This window comes from Triticum aestivum, chromosome 7D (genome assembly GCF_018294505.1).
Source record: "Triticum aestivum cultivar Chinese Spring chromosome 7D, IWGSC CS RefSeq v2.1, whole genome shotgun sequence".
In the NCBI taxonomy this organism is placed as follows: domain Eukaryota; kingdom Viridiplantae; phylum Streptophyta; class Magnoliopsida; order Poales; family Poaceae; genus Triticum; species Triticum aestivum.
Window position 1 is genome coordinate 518862745 of NC_057814.1, and position 16468 is coordinate 518879212.

Below are 16468 nucleotides of genomic sequence, written 5' to 3' on the forward strand. Positions count from 1 at the left end.
GCAACGACACAAAGTGCAGTGTTGTCATTATTGGCACAATCAGATTCCGAATTTTTGATTGTATGATGTGCACTCAAGATGTTCGTCATGTGGTTGGGCTAAAGAAAAATTTGATACCATTCAAGACACTTGACAGAAAAGGCTATAAGTTTGTGACTCATAGCTTTCAGATCAAAGTGTTTAGGGACTCCTTGTGTGTGATGAAGGCCCTCACTACTCCTGAATCCAGATAAATATGAGTTGTATTTCTTGTAGGGCGGCTTGCTTACTGGGTCTGCCTTGCTGGCTTCAAGCTCCTGCATGGATGATAGAACCATGACTACTTTGTGGCACATGTGACAGGGTGGTATGGCAGAGTTGAGTCGTCGTGGTCCGCTGAACAATCAGAAGACAAGAAATTTGTAGTTTTGTGAGCATTGCATCTTTGGCAAGCAAACACACCTGAGGTTCAGTAATTTTGTGCACATGACGAGGGACATTATTGAGTATTTGCACACCGATTTGTGGGGTGAAGCACCAGTTAAATCAATCAGAGGAGGAAAATGTTTGCTTATCGTTGTTGATGATTTCAGTAGAAAGGTTTGGGTCTACACCCTAAAGTCTAAGGATGAGATAATTTTCGTGTTTTCGCTAGTGGAAGTCTAAGCTGGAAATTCAGACAGGAAAAAGCTCAAATATTTGAGATCACACAAGGGTACAGAGATCCGCTCAGGAGAGTTTGAGACATTTTGTCGGGACGCCACCACTACTAGACAATACACCACAGTTTGTACTCCACAATAGAAGGAGTAGAAGAACTATGAACATAACACTGCTAGAGAGGACTCGTTGCAAACTTTCCCATGCTAGGGTTGGAAGATGGCTTATGTTTCACGAATGGCGTTCTCGATGCTCCTCTGTTGGGAATCTGGTGAGGATCCCTTTAAATTAGTTGGTTGGTTGGACCTCCCGGAGCCGTTGTCACTTGGTACAAGCACTGGTACGAGCATGTGCGCTCGTACCAGACTCCACCTTGTGCTTTGGTGACTTGGCTACGCCTCCAATTCCTTCCTCCCTTCTCCCACAAGCCCTTATTCCTTCTAAGTGATGATTTTCATCCATGTTTGGCCTCTTTTCCCAGGGAAACAAAACAAATAAAGGATTTCATGATCTCTGGTATTCATTAGTCATTAGTGGCAATCTCAAAGTGATTTTCTCAGAAAATATAAGACTATATGGTTTAAACAATGGTGTGATGAGCTTAAAAGTATCACTCATTAGGCACACGTGCATAGCATCGATGACGACACAAATCCATCAACAATAGTAGGCATTAGCAGCACAAATCACTAATGGTTCCTACCATGCAGATTCTCAACGACAGCGGTCGATTCACCAACATGCAAGGATGATCGCCAGGGCCTCGATATTCGTGTCTCCCGTTGATGAGGAAAGTATCTTCTGGCACGCAAAATCGCCCCCAAGCATCCTGTCATAAAATTCACTATCCAACTGAGCTCTCTACCATTCGCTTCTCCTTGCTCTTACTTCTATCCATTACTCAAACGTACCTATCGGGAATGATACCCGTACCACACGCCATCTCCACATATTTTCAATAAACTATCTAACCCCATGTTGCTCTCTGTATCGCCGCATTTTGTATCACGTTCTCAACCTAGATACTTACCTATTTCCAGCAGTACTCTCTTTAGTTCCCCAAAAACCTTGGATGAGACAATGAGGGACAGATGCGCAATAGACTGGAGGTGAATACTTGTAGGAGAGGGCAAGGACAAGTGGATCGAGCGCACCGCTAGTGGTTAGGAAGCGATGGCAGACTGCCTGCCGGAATGCATCGCTCGTCCCCTCGGCTCTTACTCACATGTGAAGCACCAAGAAGACATGGACGGGCTCTGCCGCTGAAAAAGTGAACTAGCTGGAGAAAGACAAAGTGGCTAATTCCACAAACATCATGGAGCCACTCCCGAACCCACAATCGAAAGCCAACGATTCCTGCACCGGATTCTGCCATGTGTAATTTCTAGAAGATTCCATGCATTTTCATAAGCACAACACATAATATGCACAAACCCAACACAGAGAGACTTCTTATTTGTTCTAGACTCATCCATACTTTAGGCTATGTCAGTAGCTTCTTTTTTTTTTGCCAGGAACTGAAGGGCTTTATTGAAACCACCCCCCCCGGGGGGGGGGGGGGGGCGCTCCTTCACCTCCAGTGTGGATGCATGTTTTGCACATAGGTGGGCCGAGACGTTGGCATGACTTTTTACATGATGAATAACAAAAGAATTAAAACTAGACGCTAGCCCTTCAATATCTAATAACACTGGTGCTATCAGCGAGCGCGAAGAATGAAGAATGATACGAGTTCCATAGAGTAACGACCTCCAAATTATCATTCTCCATCTTCACCCGTGCAAAGCCACGGAGCTTTACAAAGACCACACCTTCACCAAGAACGAGCGCCTCCGCAACAAGTAGGTCAGTAACACCCTAAACATGGCTTACACCAGGCACCCAGATATGCGGCGGACGATCTTGCAACGCCCCCTACACCCAGCCTAACATCCATGGAAATCCCTGCATCGGTATTGATCTTGCAATCAACGTCAGGGGGTCTCCATCCATGATCTGGCAGAATCCTCGCCTGATCTCGAGGTAGTTCCAGCAGCGACAAAGCCTCTCTGGCCATCTCTTCATCGAATGCACCAGATCTAAACTTGCTCTATCATGAGTTACGTTGTTCCTGGGCGTCCAGATTGCCCACATCACGGCGATAATTTTTGCTTGATCTGCGTCATCAAATCTTGGGTCACATAGAACGTCCCTAGACCAAGCGGTAGCTAGGGTTGGGACTCGGGTATGCACTGCTGGACTGGTACATACGGCGTAACACTGTAGCAAGCGGCCGCCGCCCTAGATGTATGTCGGTCCGCTAACGTCTGCATGATGAGAGCGAGAGCGAGTACCATAATCGCACTGCTCCGGTTGTTAAGTACTGCAATGAACAGTGCCATGCATGGCCGCAAGATCATGTATGCACTCCAATGAATGAATGGATCAGTCGATGCATGCATGGGCTTATCTAGCCGCAGGCACGTACGGACAATACGTTTGATCGATCCAGTGTTTGGCTACCTGCATTTGCAGGCGAGGCGCATAACGCCGGTGCGTCAGACTGCTCATGCCCCTTCTTTCCTGCGTGCTGTGATGTAATTTACCACGATCTGGATCTATCGATGAGTGCTACAGTCGCCTGCAACGCCTAGCTTATTAGCTTAGGCTACATGCATGCACGTATGGTCCAGCTCCTCCATCCTACAGACAGCGCGCGTACGTACGTGACCTAACGCAAAGCCAGACCCAATTTCCGTGTCAGAACGTGGACAACACAGTATGCCCATGACTTTGGTGGCTGGCCATCGATCGTCTTATACATATCTGCAGCCTTGCTTTTCGATCGTATGGTCAGTTTCATCTTAGTTAAATAATTTTGTTCGATTTTGCGACGACTTCTTAATTAATCGGCGTGTTATGGTACCAGTACAATGCAAGTCCAGCGCTCACCGTTTTCACCTAAATCATGCTTATTTTGAGTTCAGTCGCTGACCTAATTATGACGCTAGCGCGTCGTCTATGTGATGATGACACCACAGTACAATTAATTAACTACTCTTCCCGTTTGATTTGATCTGATTAGCATCTTGTGATGCTCCTTTCGTTTTGTCGGCTTGTCCCTTTCTCTTTTGAGCGCAAATTACGGTCGCTTTGATGTTTGGCACTACGTACATTCTGGATTCTTCTGTGACTGTATGCCAATGTCCACGCTTAGCTTCAAGAGCAAAAAACAAGGGAAGTCTCCTCATGATCAGTTCCATTTATGAGCATCCAGAGAGAACAAATTGTTCTGGAATGAATGAAATGATCTTTCTCAGAAATACTTAAATAATCAAGCACTCTAGTGTTAGTTAACTGTTGAACCTTAGCTACGCAAGTGCAAGAGGCATCCATCGGCCTCTATATATAGCTACCTAGGCTTTGAGAGAGAACCATCAAAAGATTGTAATGGATCATCAATTGAGACACTAAACCTTCCGAATCAAACCATCTGTCTCCTAACCAACTGCATGCTAGTACAAGTGTAGAATCTAGTTACTGTTTTAACATTCCATTCATAGCACCTCTCAGAACAGCGATATAGTACTTATCCTCGGTTTGCTGCTAATTCAATCGAGAGCTCGATAGATGAGGCTGACGTCTTGTAAATGCTTGGTGATGCTTTGTTCAATCGCCTTCATATGGACTTGTCAAATTCCTAACTGCGCAACCGGGATGACGTGCGAAGAAGATCATCTAGGGATGTAAATGGCATATAAACAGTGCCCGCAAGTCCCATTTAGTTAGCTTTAGGTAGCTCGTAAGTTCATTTTCTCCGGAAAAAAACTTCATTAAACTGTTAGACCATAAGTGGGCTTAATTGAGATTAAACGGGACCCGATTTACATCCCTACAGATCATCACAGGATGCCCATATAGGGATGCAAGCTACGGAAAGTGCAAATGGAGGCCAGGCTCCATGGAGCCCAGTACTCAAATATCCATATTATGCATTGCAAAATAATATGAAGAAAATTGTGTATACACATTGTGTGACTTTTTATAGTAATATGCTTTCACACATGGCGTACAAAAAAAAGACAAATACATACATGAAAATGGGCCGATTTTTTGTGTTGTTCGGCTGGATTTTTTGGAGCCTACAAACCACAATATTTTTGAACGATAATTTACAGATCCTTATAAGTCTTCAAATAATTGTTTTAAAAAATTAACTTGGAATATCTTTTTCAAGTTTTTTGAAATCAAGAGCTCTGCGAAGCAGCTTGTCTCCCAGAACTTCACACTCTGCAAACTACTTCTACTGCTAGCACAAAACACCCTGATGGCATCAAACATAGTAACGGGTATCTTTGATTTGTAGGATTTCAAAAGCACTGAAATAAAAAAATGTAGAAATAGGACAGGATTGCATGTGCAAAACAGGGTCTTGTGAAAGCACCAGAATTTACAGAGTTAGATGTTTGATTCACAAACATAGGGAAAAAAACTGGAATCTTCAAAAGTATAGTCCAATGAAGATGCAAACATATGCAAATGTTGGATTAAGTTAATACTATACTAGTTGTGACCTTTATCTTGGTCTTTGTGCATAGGAATGTAAAAAAGAGGAGTGGATTGTAAAATTCTTTTGTTTCCCCCATGAACTCAAACCAAAGAGATAATTCCTACGTTTTTATTATGGTTCATTCCTTTGAATCTAATGCATGAATAATGTAGCCATAGGAAATTCCCATTTCTATATTCTTTTGCATTTTTCCTATGAATTAAAGAAGAACTTAGTTTTATTGATCCAACGAAGGATGTGGGGGACGCCCCTTTACATTCCTATTGCCATATAGTATCGAACATCTATATATTGTCTCTGTTCCGAAATAAATGGCATTGTCCTATAGAATGCAATCAAATTTCACTAATTTCGTTTATCCATATATAAAGAGAAAACTGAGGTTGCACAAATTAGAAAAGTAAATCTGCTAAGATATTAAGCTCCCTAGATTTGGAACATCCTAGTGCGTCGAGGGTTGCGGGGTCGCAATGGTCCCGCGAGTGTGTGTCGCTGAGTGAGAGTAAGGCACATCTAGCCGTAATGGGCCAGCCGGTTTTCCCTTTTTTGAGATACTATGGCCTAGTTTTTATTTTTTATTCTGTTTTTTCTACTATTTTAAATCATTTTCTTTTGGGTTTTCCCTTGTTTTTTCCTGTTTGCTTTTGCTTTTTTGTCTTTTCTTCTCTTTTTATTTTTTTCACATTTTAATTCATACATCTTTAATAAAATCCATGAAGATTTGATAAAATATAATTTTTTAAAAATCAATGAACATTTTTTGATTTTATGCACATGAAATTTAAAAATTGAACATTTTTCAAATTTGCAAACATTCTTTGAAATTTAGGAATATTTTTTATTCATGAACATTTTAAAAAAAATCATGGTTTTTTTATTTGCAGCATTTTATAAATCCAAGGTTTAAAAAATATATGTGAAAATATTTTTATTTAACAAAATTTCTTAAATAAAAATAAAAATTGCTCTTTTCAGCAGTGGAGTGAGCCAGAAAAAAAACCCTAAGTGAATGAGGAGAGCTGAGCAACCAAGACTTTCATTGGCTGGCCCATGTGACAGTTATAATTGCAATTCCACAGATTCGGCGTGGAATAAGTGCTTCCAAAGGGCTCACATAACCACCACTGGCTGATACCGATGTCGAAACTTGTAACGACACCACAACCATGCATCCGGAAACTTCACTCTCCTACCAAGGCAAATACAGTCTGGAACAGCAGCCAAACACAATTTACAGATAGAAATACACTACTAGAACATAACTAAAACCCAAGACAACATAGGTAAAAACAAAAATAAAACAAACGACAACAATAACCTGCTAGAGAAAAAAGAGGTAACCCCACGTGTGAAAAACGGCACGGTGAAGTATGCATTAGCCTCGAGTATTGAGTAAGCCCAATCGAAAACCCTTCGTCCCTCTACATGTGCATCGCCGTTGCATATACTAGATGATACCCCGCATGTTGTTGCTGGAATATTTTGCAACACATTTTATTGTGGTTCGTTATATGAAACATGGATATTCAAAGTAATAACATAAAAAGTTAAAACCAAAAAATACATATGATTTAATATGTTTGATTACTATATTTGTAGAAATATTTATTATATTATAATAGAATGAAAATTCTCATATATGCTTGCATGTTGAGATGGGTCTTCTTTCATGCATGTTTCATGATGAAGTGGCATGTTTTCATGTTGAGGAACATATGATAATGGGGGTGGGCCTTTTCTCATGCATGTTGTGTGATGATGTGGCATGTTTGTATGTTGAGAGAAATAGTTAGTGGGGCTAGCTATTTAGATATAGAAGATTCTAGACCTTTTTATGAAATCGCTAATTAAGCAGTACCCCTTGCAAAGGTCACTCCCACCTTTTTCAAGTTGCAACAAGTGGCGCACTACATGGGCCACTTGTCGCAATGTGTGAGTTTTCACTTTTTTCGTAGATTTTTATCTCTTAAACCATGTGTACAAATCACAAACCATTTTCACCATTGGATTCTCGCATTGATATCTTCGAAACTAGATCTCATGTTAATAGGTTCGATGAACTTTTTCTCATGAAAAAACAGAAAAATCGAAAGGAAAAAAGCCAAGCCGGAAGCACAATTTTTTCCTACTTTTTTTTTCCTTTTTCGAGAGGCACAACCATGCTTCTCGTGGAAGAAAATCTGTGCCTCCACGAGAAGCAAATATGTGCTTCTCGTGAAAGAAAAAAAATGTGTTTTTCGTTTCCGAGAGCCACACTATGTCCCTGGCGGAAGCAATACCGTGCCTCCACGAGAATCAAATTTATGGCTCTAGTGAAACTTTTCCAAGAGGCACAACTGTATCTGTCATGAAGCAAACATGTGCCTACACGAGAAGCAAATATATGCCTCTCACGACAGAAAAACATGTTTTTTTTTCCTTTTTGAGAGGCACAGCCGCGAAGCAAACCTGTGCCTCCCCATCGTTTTTCCATTTGTGCCTCCATAAGAAGCAAATCTATGCGTCTCACAGAAGGAAAAAAATGCGTTTATTTTTCTTTTTTGAGAGGAACAGCCACGAGAAACAAATTTGTGCCACTCGCGGAAGAAAAAAACGTGTACTTGCGAAAAAGAAATCAAAAAAATTATTAGTCCAAAATCTATGGTTGACTGGGCAAAAACCAAAACCCTAAAAAATCATCTAAAACACGTACAAAAATAAAAATAAAATAAAATCCTGAAAAAGCGCACAAAACGCGACACATGACGACGGCTGAGAGAGTGCCAAGCGTCGCGGTCCCAGTCCACTCAAAGTGACACTTGAGGGGCTGCCAATCCGGCGGACCTGCGAAGCATTGTACAAGTACGTGATGGTCTGGGGATTGAGTCCTTCGGCCTCCTATTGTTTTTCGGCTGAGCTCGCTCTTTATATATTTTTCTAGGCAGCTCTTTATATGTGGGCCTTTGTTTTATCCTTCTGCCTCCTATTATTATTTTTCTGCAAATGTTATTTGGCGTCTTCAGCGCCATTTATAGTACTTCCAGGGAGCTCCTGTTCGACGCTCGCTGCGTCAAACAGTCGAGCAATCGCACAGGCGCGCTCCCCTGTTGGGCCAGCCCATATAGCAAGCGATGCACTGTAGCTAGCCGGGTCACTGCAGAGAGTAGGCTACTGTAGCAGACGGGCTTTGTATGTCCAGTGTCCTCTAGCAACCGACTTTTGGTGGTTTAAAAATTTCAAGCTTTTTTTGTAAAACGAATACTTTTTTGAGAACGCAAACAATTTTCGAAATTTCCGAACATTTTTTGAAATTCCTTCATTTTTTGAAATTGGGAACTTTTTTGAGACCTAGAAACATTTTTTTAAATCCAAACTTTTTATTAAAAAGTGAACATTTTTTGAAACTCCTGAACAAAAATTGAAACATGAACATATTCTTGGAATTTGCGAACAATTCTTTAAATGGAAACATTTTTTGAAACTCCCAAAAAAATTAAAAGCATGAACATTTTTTGGAAATTGGCGAACAAATTTTGAAAATGGGAATTTTTTTTGAAACTCCTAAACACAATTTGAAAAGTTGAACATTTTTTGAACTTATGGATTTGTTTTTGAAAAGCAAACACTTTTTTTATAATATGCGAACATTTTTTCGAAAATGAAGAACATTTTTTTGTATTTGTGAACAAATATTAATAACAAGAACATTTTTTGAACTTCTAAAACATTTTTAGAATTTTAAAAAAGAATTTGAAATTCTGAAGAACGCGAAGAAAAAGGAATTGAAAAATGAGATAAACAAACAGAAAAATGAAGAAAGAAAAAGAAAAAAGAAACAGGAAAAAGAAAAAGAAAGAGAAAAAAGTAGTGAAAAAACAGGTTCAAGAAGCTTCTAGAAGGTTCGCAAAACCGGTCAGGAACCTTCCAGAATGTTCCCAAAACCGGATACTGTAGCACGTGCGAAATCTCGTAATTGGGCTGGCCCGTCTTGATCGCTAGCTCGCTCGCCTCTGTGCGAAGCAGCGGCAACTTGACGCAACGAGCGTCCGTTAGGATTTTCCGTATTTCCACGCATATTGGAGCATACCCCCTTCCATATTGGGCTCAGCCCATTTAGGTTTTTTTTCTCGTTCGCAGAACTCGCGCTAGTTTTCCTAGTTGAGCGATCCATGTTTGTTTTATCCCACCGGTTTTCGCCTAGATTTTTCTAGAACGAATTTTGTACAGTATGTTTGTTTTCCCTTCAGTTTCTCTTTAGCTTTTATTTTTATTTTATTTAAAAAATCGTGAAAAAAATTCAAAATTGATTAATATTTTTTCAAAATCAATTAACTTTTTTCCAAAATCAATTAACTTTTTTCAAATTTGTATACTTTTCTCAAAATTGATCGAATTTAAAAAAAATCAGGAATATTTTCAAATTTGATGATTTAAAAAAAAATGAACTTTTCCAAATTTGTGATTTTTAAAACAAATGAACTTTAAATAAAATCATGAACTTTTCTCAAATTTGATGAACTTTTTTTCAAAATTGATGAACTGTTTGAAATACTTGAATTTTTTGTACAAAATTCGTGAACTTTTTCCTCAAACACTGATTTTTTTTGTCTACTTTTCTCGGGTTTTTTTTCAACTTTTTGAGTTTTTTCTATAAGTCAATGGTGGATGACTCTACCGTCGAAATGGGACGAACTAGGTGCGCCTGGGCGAGCGATCGGTCGCACGCCTGATGGGCTGACCCATTTACGCATAGGTGTGGGAGCCAGATCCCTTAACCGGGGCAGAAGGCGCCGGTTAGGAGGACTCTTATTTTACGATGAGCTCTCTCTTTATATGTGGGCTTGTTGTTGTTCTTTGCTCTTTGTGGGCCTGTTGGTAATGAAAGGAAAGGGAAAGAGACGAATTGTAGTAACGGTTAGAACGGGAACAACTATGTGTAGTTTTTGTGACCAGTTTGTCATATTTTTCAAAAAAATAAATTCATTTTAATTTTTTGGACAATAAAATACTATAGTTTAAAAAACCGGGTTTTCCAACCCATTCAAAACAAAAGAGTTTTTCCAACCTATCCAAAACAGAAGATGTCTATAAAGAAAACCTTGGCATGAAGTAACTAATCACTTGAGAAACGAAAAAGGATAAAAGGAAGGCCTGGTCGCTGGTGAGATTTGGGTCAGGTCATTAGCCACAACCAAGCTATGAGGCATCGAGCGCATGTAGCCATGCCATACGAGTGGGTGAAAAACCCTAGAGGCTAGCCGGTTAGAGCACTGTGGCAGCGGCCGCGGTGGCAAGTAAGCTGACAATAGTAGGCGGCATGCAGCAAGCAAGTGAACCACAACAATTCAATAGCAGAAAACTTTGGTTGGTCCTACCTTTAAAAAAATCGACCTCCGTCACTGGCCCTCGGTGTTGCATATAACCCAAACCTTTTTATAGTGGCATTATTGCAACCTTGAAAAAAACAAATTAGATAAATCAATTAATTGTGATAGATCATAATAAGAACCTAAGGGCTCTGCCAATGTATCGTCTCTTAGCACATAGTCATAGGAGGTATAAAAACTTCCCAATGCATCTCTAGTGAAGGAAATATGCCCTAGAGGCAATAATAAAGTTATTATTTATTTCCTTATTTCATGATTATTCGTGCTAGAATTTTATTAACCAGAAACTTAGTACATGTGTGAATACATAGACAAATAGAGTGTCACTAGTATGCCTCTACTTGACTAGCTCGTTGAATCAAAGATGGTTAAGTTTCCTAGCCATAGACATGAGTTGTCATTTGATTAACGGGATCACATAATTAGAGAATGATGTGATTGACTTGACCCATTCTGTTAGCTTAGCATTTGATCGTTTAGTATATTGCTAGTGCTTTCTTCATGACTTATACATGTTCCTATGACTATGAGATTATGCAACTCCCGAATACCGGAGGAACACTTTGTGTGCTATCAAACGTCACAACGTAACTGAGTGATTATAAAGGTGCTCTACAGGTATCTCCGACGGTACTTGTTGGGTTGGCATAGATCGAGATTAGGATTTGTCACTCCGATTGTCGGAGAGGTATGTCTAGGCCCTCTCGGTAATGCACATCACTATAAGCCTTGCAAGCAATACAACTAATGAGTTAGTTGCGGGATGATGCATTACGGAACGAGTAAAGAGACTTGCCAGTAACGAGATTGAACTAGGTATTGAGATACCGACGATCGAATCTCGGGCAAGTAACATACCGATGACAAAGGGAACAACGTATGTTGTTATGCGGTTTGACCGATAAAGATCTTCGTAGAATATGTAGGAGCCAATATGAGCATCCAGGTTCCGCTATTGGTTATTGACCGGAGATGAGTCTCGGTCATGTCTACATAGTTCTCGAACCCGTACGGTCCGCATGCTTAACGTTCGGTGACGATCGGTAATATGAGTTTATGTGTTTTAATGTACCGAAGGTAGTTCGGAGTCCCGGATGAGATCAGGGACATGACGTGGAGTCTCAAAATGGCCGAGACGTAAAGATCGATATATTGGACGACTATATTCGGACTTCGGAAAGGTTCCGAGTGATTCGGGTATTTTTCGGAGTACCGAAGAGTTACGGGAATTTGCCGGGGAGTATATGGGCCTTATTGGGTTTTAGGGGAAAGAGAGAGGGGAGGCTGCGCCCCCCCCCCCCAAGGCTTAGTCCAAAGTGGACTAGGGGGAGGGGCGGCGCCCCCTCCTTCCTTCTCTTCTCTTTTCCCTTTCCTTCTCTCCTACTCCTACTACTTGGAAGGGCTCCTAGTTCTACTAGTAAAAGGGGAATCCTACTCCCGATGGGAGTAGGACTCCCCTAGGGCGCGCCATATAGAGCCCGGCCCTCCCCCTTCTCCACTCCTTTATATACGGGGAGGGGGGCACCCCTTGGAGACACAACAATTCATCATTGATCTCTTAGCCGTGTGCGGTGGTCCCCTCCACCATAATCCACCTTGGTCATATCGTAGCGGTGCTTAGGCGAAGCCCTGCGTCGGTAGCTTCATCAACACCATCACCATGCCGTCGTGCTGACGAAGCTCTTCCCCGAAGCTCTACTGGATCGTGAGTTCGTGGGACGTCACCAAGCTGAACGTGTGCTGAACGCGGAGGTGCCGTACGTTCGGTACTGAGGATCGGTCGATCGTGAAGACGTACGACTACATCAACCGCATTTTCATAATGCTTCCGCTTACGGTCTATGAGGGTACGTAGAAGACACTCTCCCCTCTCGTTGCTATGCATCACCATGATCTTGCGTGTGCGTAGGAAATTTTTGAAATTACTATGTTCCCCAACAGTGGCATCCGAGCCAGGTTTATGCGTAGATGTTATATGCACGAGTAGAACACAAGTGAGTTGTGGGCGATACAAGTCATACTGCTTACCAGCATGTCATACTTTGGTTCGGCGGTATTGTTGGATGAAGCGGCCCGAACCGACATTACGCGTACGCTTACGCGAGACTGGTTCTACCGACGTGCTTTGCACACAGGTGGCTGGCGGGTGTCAGTTTCTCCAACTTTAGTTGAACCGAGTGTGACTACGCCCGGTCCTTGAGAAGGTTAAAACAACACTAACTTGACGAACTATCGTTGTGGTTTTGATGCGTAGGTAAGAACGGTTCTTGCTCAGCCCGTAGCAGCCACGTAAAACTTGCAACAACAAAGTAGAGGACGTCTAACTTGTTTTTGCAGGGCATGTTGTTATGTGATATGGTCAAGACATGATGCTATATTTTATTGTATGAGATGATCATGTTTTGTAACGGAGTTATCGGCAACTGGTAGGAGCCATATGGTTGTCGCTTTATTGTATGAAATGCAATCGCCCTGTAATTGCTTTACTTTATCACTAAGCGGTAGCGATAGTCGTAGAAGCAATAGTTGGCGAGATGACAACGATGCTACGATGGAGATCAAGGTGTCGCGCCGGTGACGATGGTGATCATGACGGTGCTTTGGAGATGGAGATCAAAGGCACAAGATGATGATGGCCATATCATATCACTTATATTGATTGCATGCGATGTTTATCCTTTATGCATCTTATTCTGCTTTGATCGACGGTAGAATTATAAGATGATCTCTCACTAAATTTCAAGGTAAAAGTGTTCTCCCTGAGTATGCACCGTTGCCAAAGTTCGTCGTGCCGAGACACCACGTGATGATCGGGTGTGATAAGCTCAACGTTCATCTACAACGGGTGTAAGACAGTTTTACACACGCAGAATACTCGGGTTAAACTTGACGAGCCTAGCATATGCAGATATGGCCTCGGAACACTGAGACCGAAAGGTCGAGTGTGAATCATATAGTAGATATGATCAACATAGTGATGTTCACCATTGAAAACTACTCCATCTCACGTGATGATCGGACATGGTTTAGTTGATTTGGATCACGTGATCACTTAGATGATTAGAGGGATGTCTATCTAAGTGGGAGTTCTTAAGTAATATGATTAATTGAACTTAAATTTATCATGAACTTAGCCCTGTTAGTATTAGCATATCTATGTTGTAGATCAATAGCTCGCGTTTAGCTCCCCTGTTTAATTTTTGATATGTTCCTAGAGAAAACTAAGTTGAAAGATGTTAGTAGCAATGATGCGGATTGGATCCTGATCTGAGGATTATCCTCATTGCTGCGCAGAAGAATTATGTCCTTGATGCACCGCTAGGTGACAGACCGATTGCAGGAGCAAATGCAGACGTTATTAACGTTTAGCAAGCTCGATATGATGACTACTTGATAGTTTAGTGCACCATGCTTTACGGCTTAGAATCGGGGCTTCAAAGACGTTTTGAACGCCATGGAGCATATGAGATGTTCCAAGAGTTGAAATTAGTATTTCAGACTCATGCCCATGTCGAAAGGTATGAGACCTTTGACAAGCACTTTGCCTACAAGATGGAGGAGAATTGCTCAGCTAGTGAGCATGTGCTCAGAATGTCTGAGTACTACAATCACTTGAATCAAGTGGGAGGTAATCTTCCAGATAAGATAGTGATTGACAGAGTTCTCTAGTCACTATCACCAAGTTACTAGAACTTTGTGATGAACTATAATATGCAAGGGATAATGGAAACGATTCCCAAGCTCTTCGTGATGCTGAAATCGACGAAGGTAGAAATCAAGAAAAACATCAAGTGTTGATGGTTGACAATACCACTAGTTTCAAGAAAAGGGCAAAGGGAAGAAGGGGAACTTCAAGAAGAACGGCAAGCGAGTTGCTGCTCAAGTGAAGAAGCCCAAGTCTGGACCTAAGCCTGAGACTAAGCGCTTCTACTGCAAAGGGACTGGTCACTAGAAGTGGAACTGCCCTACATACTTGGCGGATAAGAAGGATGGCATAGTGAACAAAGGTATATTTGATATACATGTTATTGATGTGTACTTTACTAGTGTTTATAGCAACCCCTCAGTATTTGATACTAGTTCAGTTGCTAAGATTAGTAACTCGAAACGGGAGTTGCAGAATGAACAGAGACTAGTTAAGGGTGAAGTGATGATGTGTGTTGGAAGTGGTTCCAAAATAGATATGATCATCATCGCACACTGCCTATACTTTCGGGATTAGTGTTGAACCTAAATAAGTGTTATTTGGTGTTTGCGTTGAGCATGAATATGATTTGATCATGTTTATTGCAATACGGTTATTCATTTAAGTTAGATAATAATTGTTGTTCTGTTTACATGAATAAAACCTTCTATGGTCATACACCCAATGAAAATGGTTTGTTGGATCTCGATAGTAGTGATACACATATTTATAATATTGAAGCCAAAAGATGCAGAGTTGATAATGATAGTGCAACATATTTGTGGCATTGCCGTTTGGGTCATATTGGTGTAAAGCGCATGAAGAAACTCCATTCCGATGGACTTTTGGAATCACTTGATTATGAATCACTTGGTACTTGCGAACCATGCCTCGTGGGCAAGATGACTAAAACTCCGTTCTCCGGAACAATGGAGCGAGCAACAGATTTGTTGGAAATCATACATGCTGATGCATGTGGTCCGATGAATATTGAGGCTCGCGGCGGGTATCGTTATTTTCTCACCTTCACAGATGATTTGAGCAGATATGGGTATATCTACTTGATGAAACATAAGTCTGAAACATTTGAAAAGTTCAAAGAATTTTAGAGTGAAGCGGAAAATCATCGTAACAAGAAAATAAAGTTTCTACGATCTGATCGTGGAGGAGAATATTTGAGTTACGAGTTTGGTCTTCATTTGAAACAATGTGGAATAGTTTCGCAACTCACGCCACCTGGAACACCACAGCGTAATGGTGTGTCCCAACATCATAACCGTACTTTATTAGATATGGTGCAACCTATGATGTCTCTTACCGATTTACCACTATCGTTTTGGGGTTATGCATTAGAGACAGCCGCATTCACGTTAAATAGGGCACCATCTAAATCCGTTGAGACGACACTGTATGAACTATGGTTTGGCAAGAAACCAAAGCTGTCGTTTCTTAAAGTTTGGGGTTGCGATGCTTCCGTGAAAAAGTTTCATACTGATAAGCTCAAACCCAAATCGGAGAAATGTGTCTTCATAGGATACCCAAAGGAGAAAGTTGGGTACACCTTCTATCACAGATCTGAAGGCAAGACATTCATTGCTAAGAATGAATCCTTTCTAGAGAAGAAGTTTCTCTCGAAAGAAGTGAGTGGGAGGAAAGTAGAACTTGATGAGGTAACTGTACCTGCTCCCTTATTGGAAAGTAGTTCATCACAGAAATCTGTTCCTGTGACACCTACACCAATTAGTGAGGAAGCTAATGATGATGATCATGTAACTTCAGATCAAGTTACTACCGAACCTCGTAGGTCAACCAGAGTGAGATCCGCACCAGAGTGGTATGGTAATCCTGTTCTGGAGGTCATGTTACTTGACCATGACGAACCTACGAACTATGAGGAAGCGATGATGAGCCCAGATTCCGCGAAATGGCTTGAGGCCATGAAATCTAAGATGGGATCCATGTATGAGAACAAAGTGTGGACTTTGGTTGACGTGCCCGATGATCGGCAAGCCATAGAAAATAAATGGATCTTCAAGAGGAAGACGGACGCTGATAGTAGTGTTACTATCTACAAAACTAGACTTGTTGAAAAAGGTTTTGACAAAGTTCAAGGTGTTGACTACGATGAGATTTTCTCACTCATAGTGATGCTTAAGTCTGTCCGAATCATGTTAGCAAATTGCCACATTTTATGAAATCTGGCAAATGGATGTCAAAACTACATTCCTT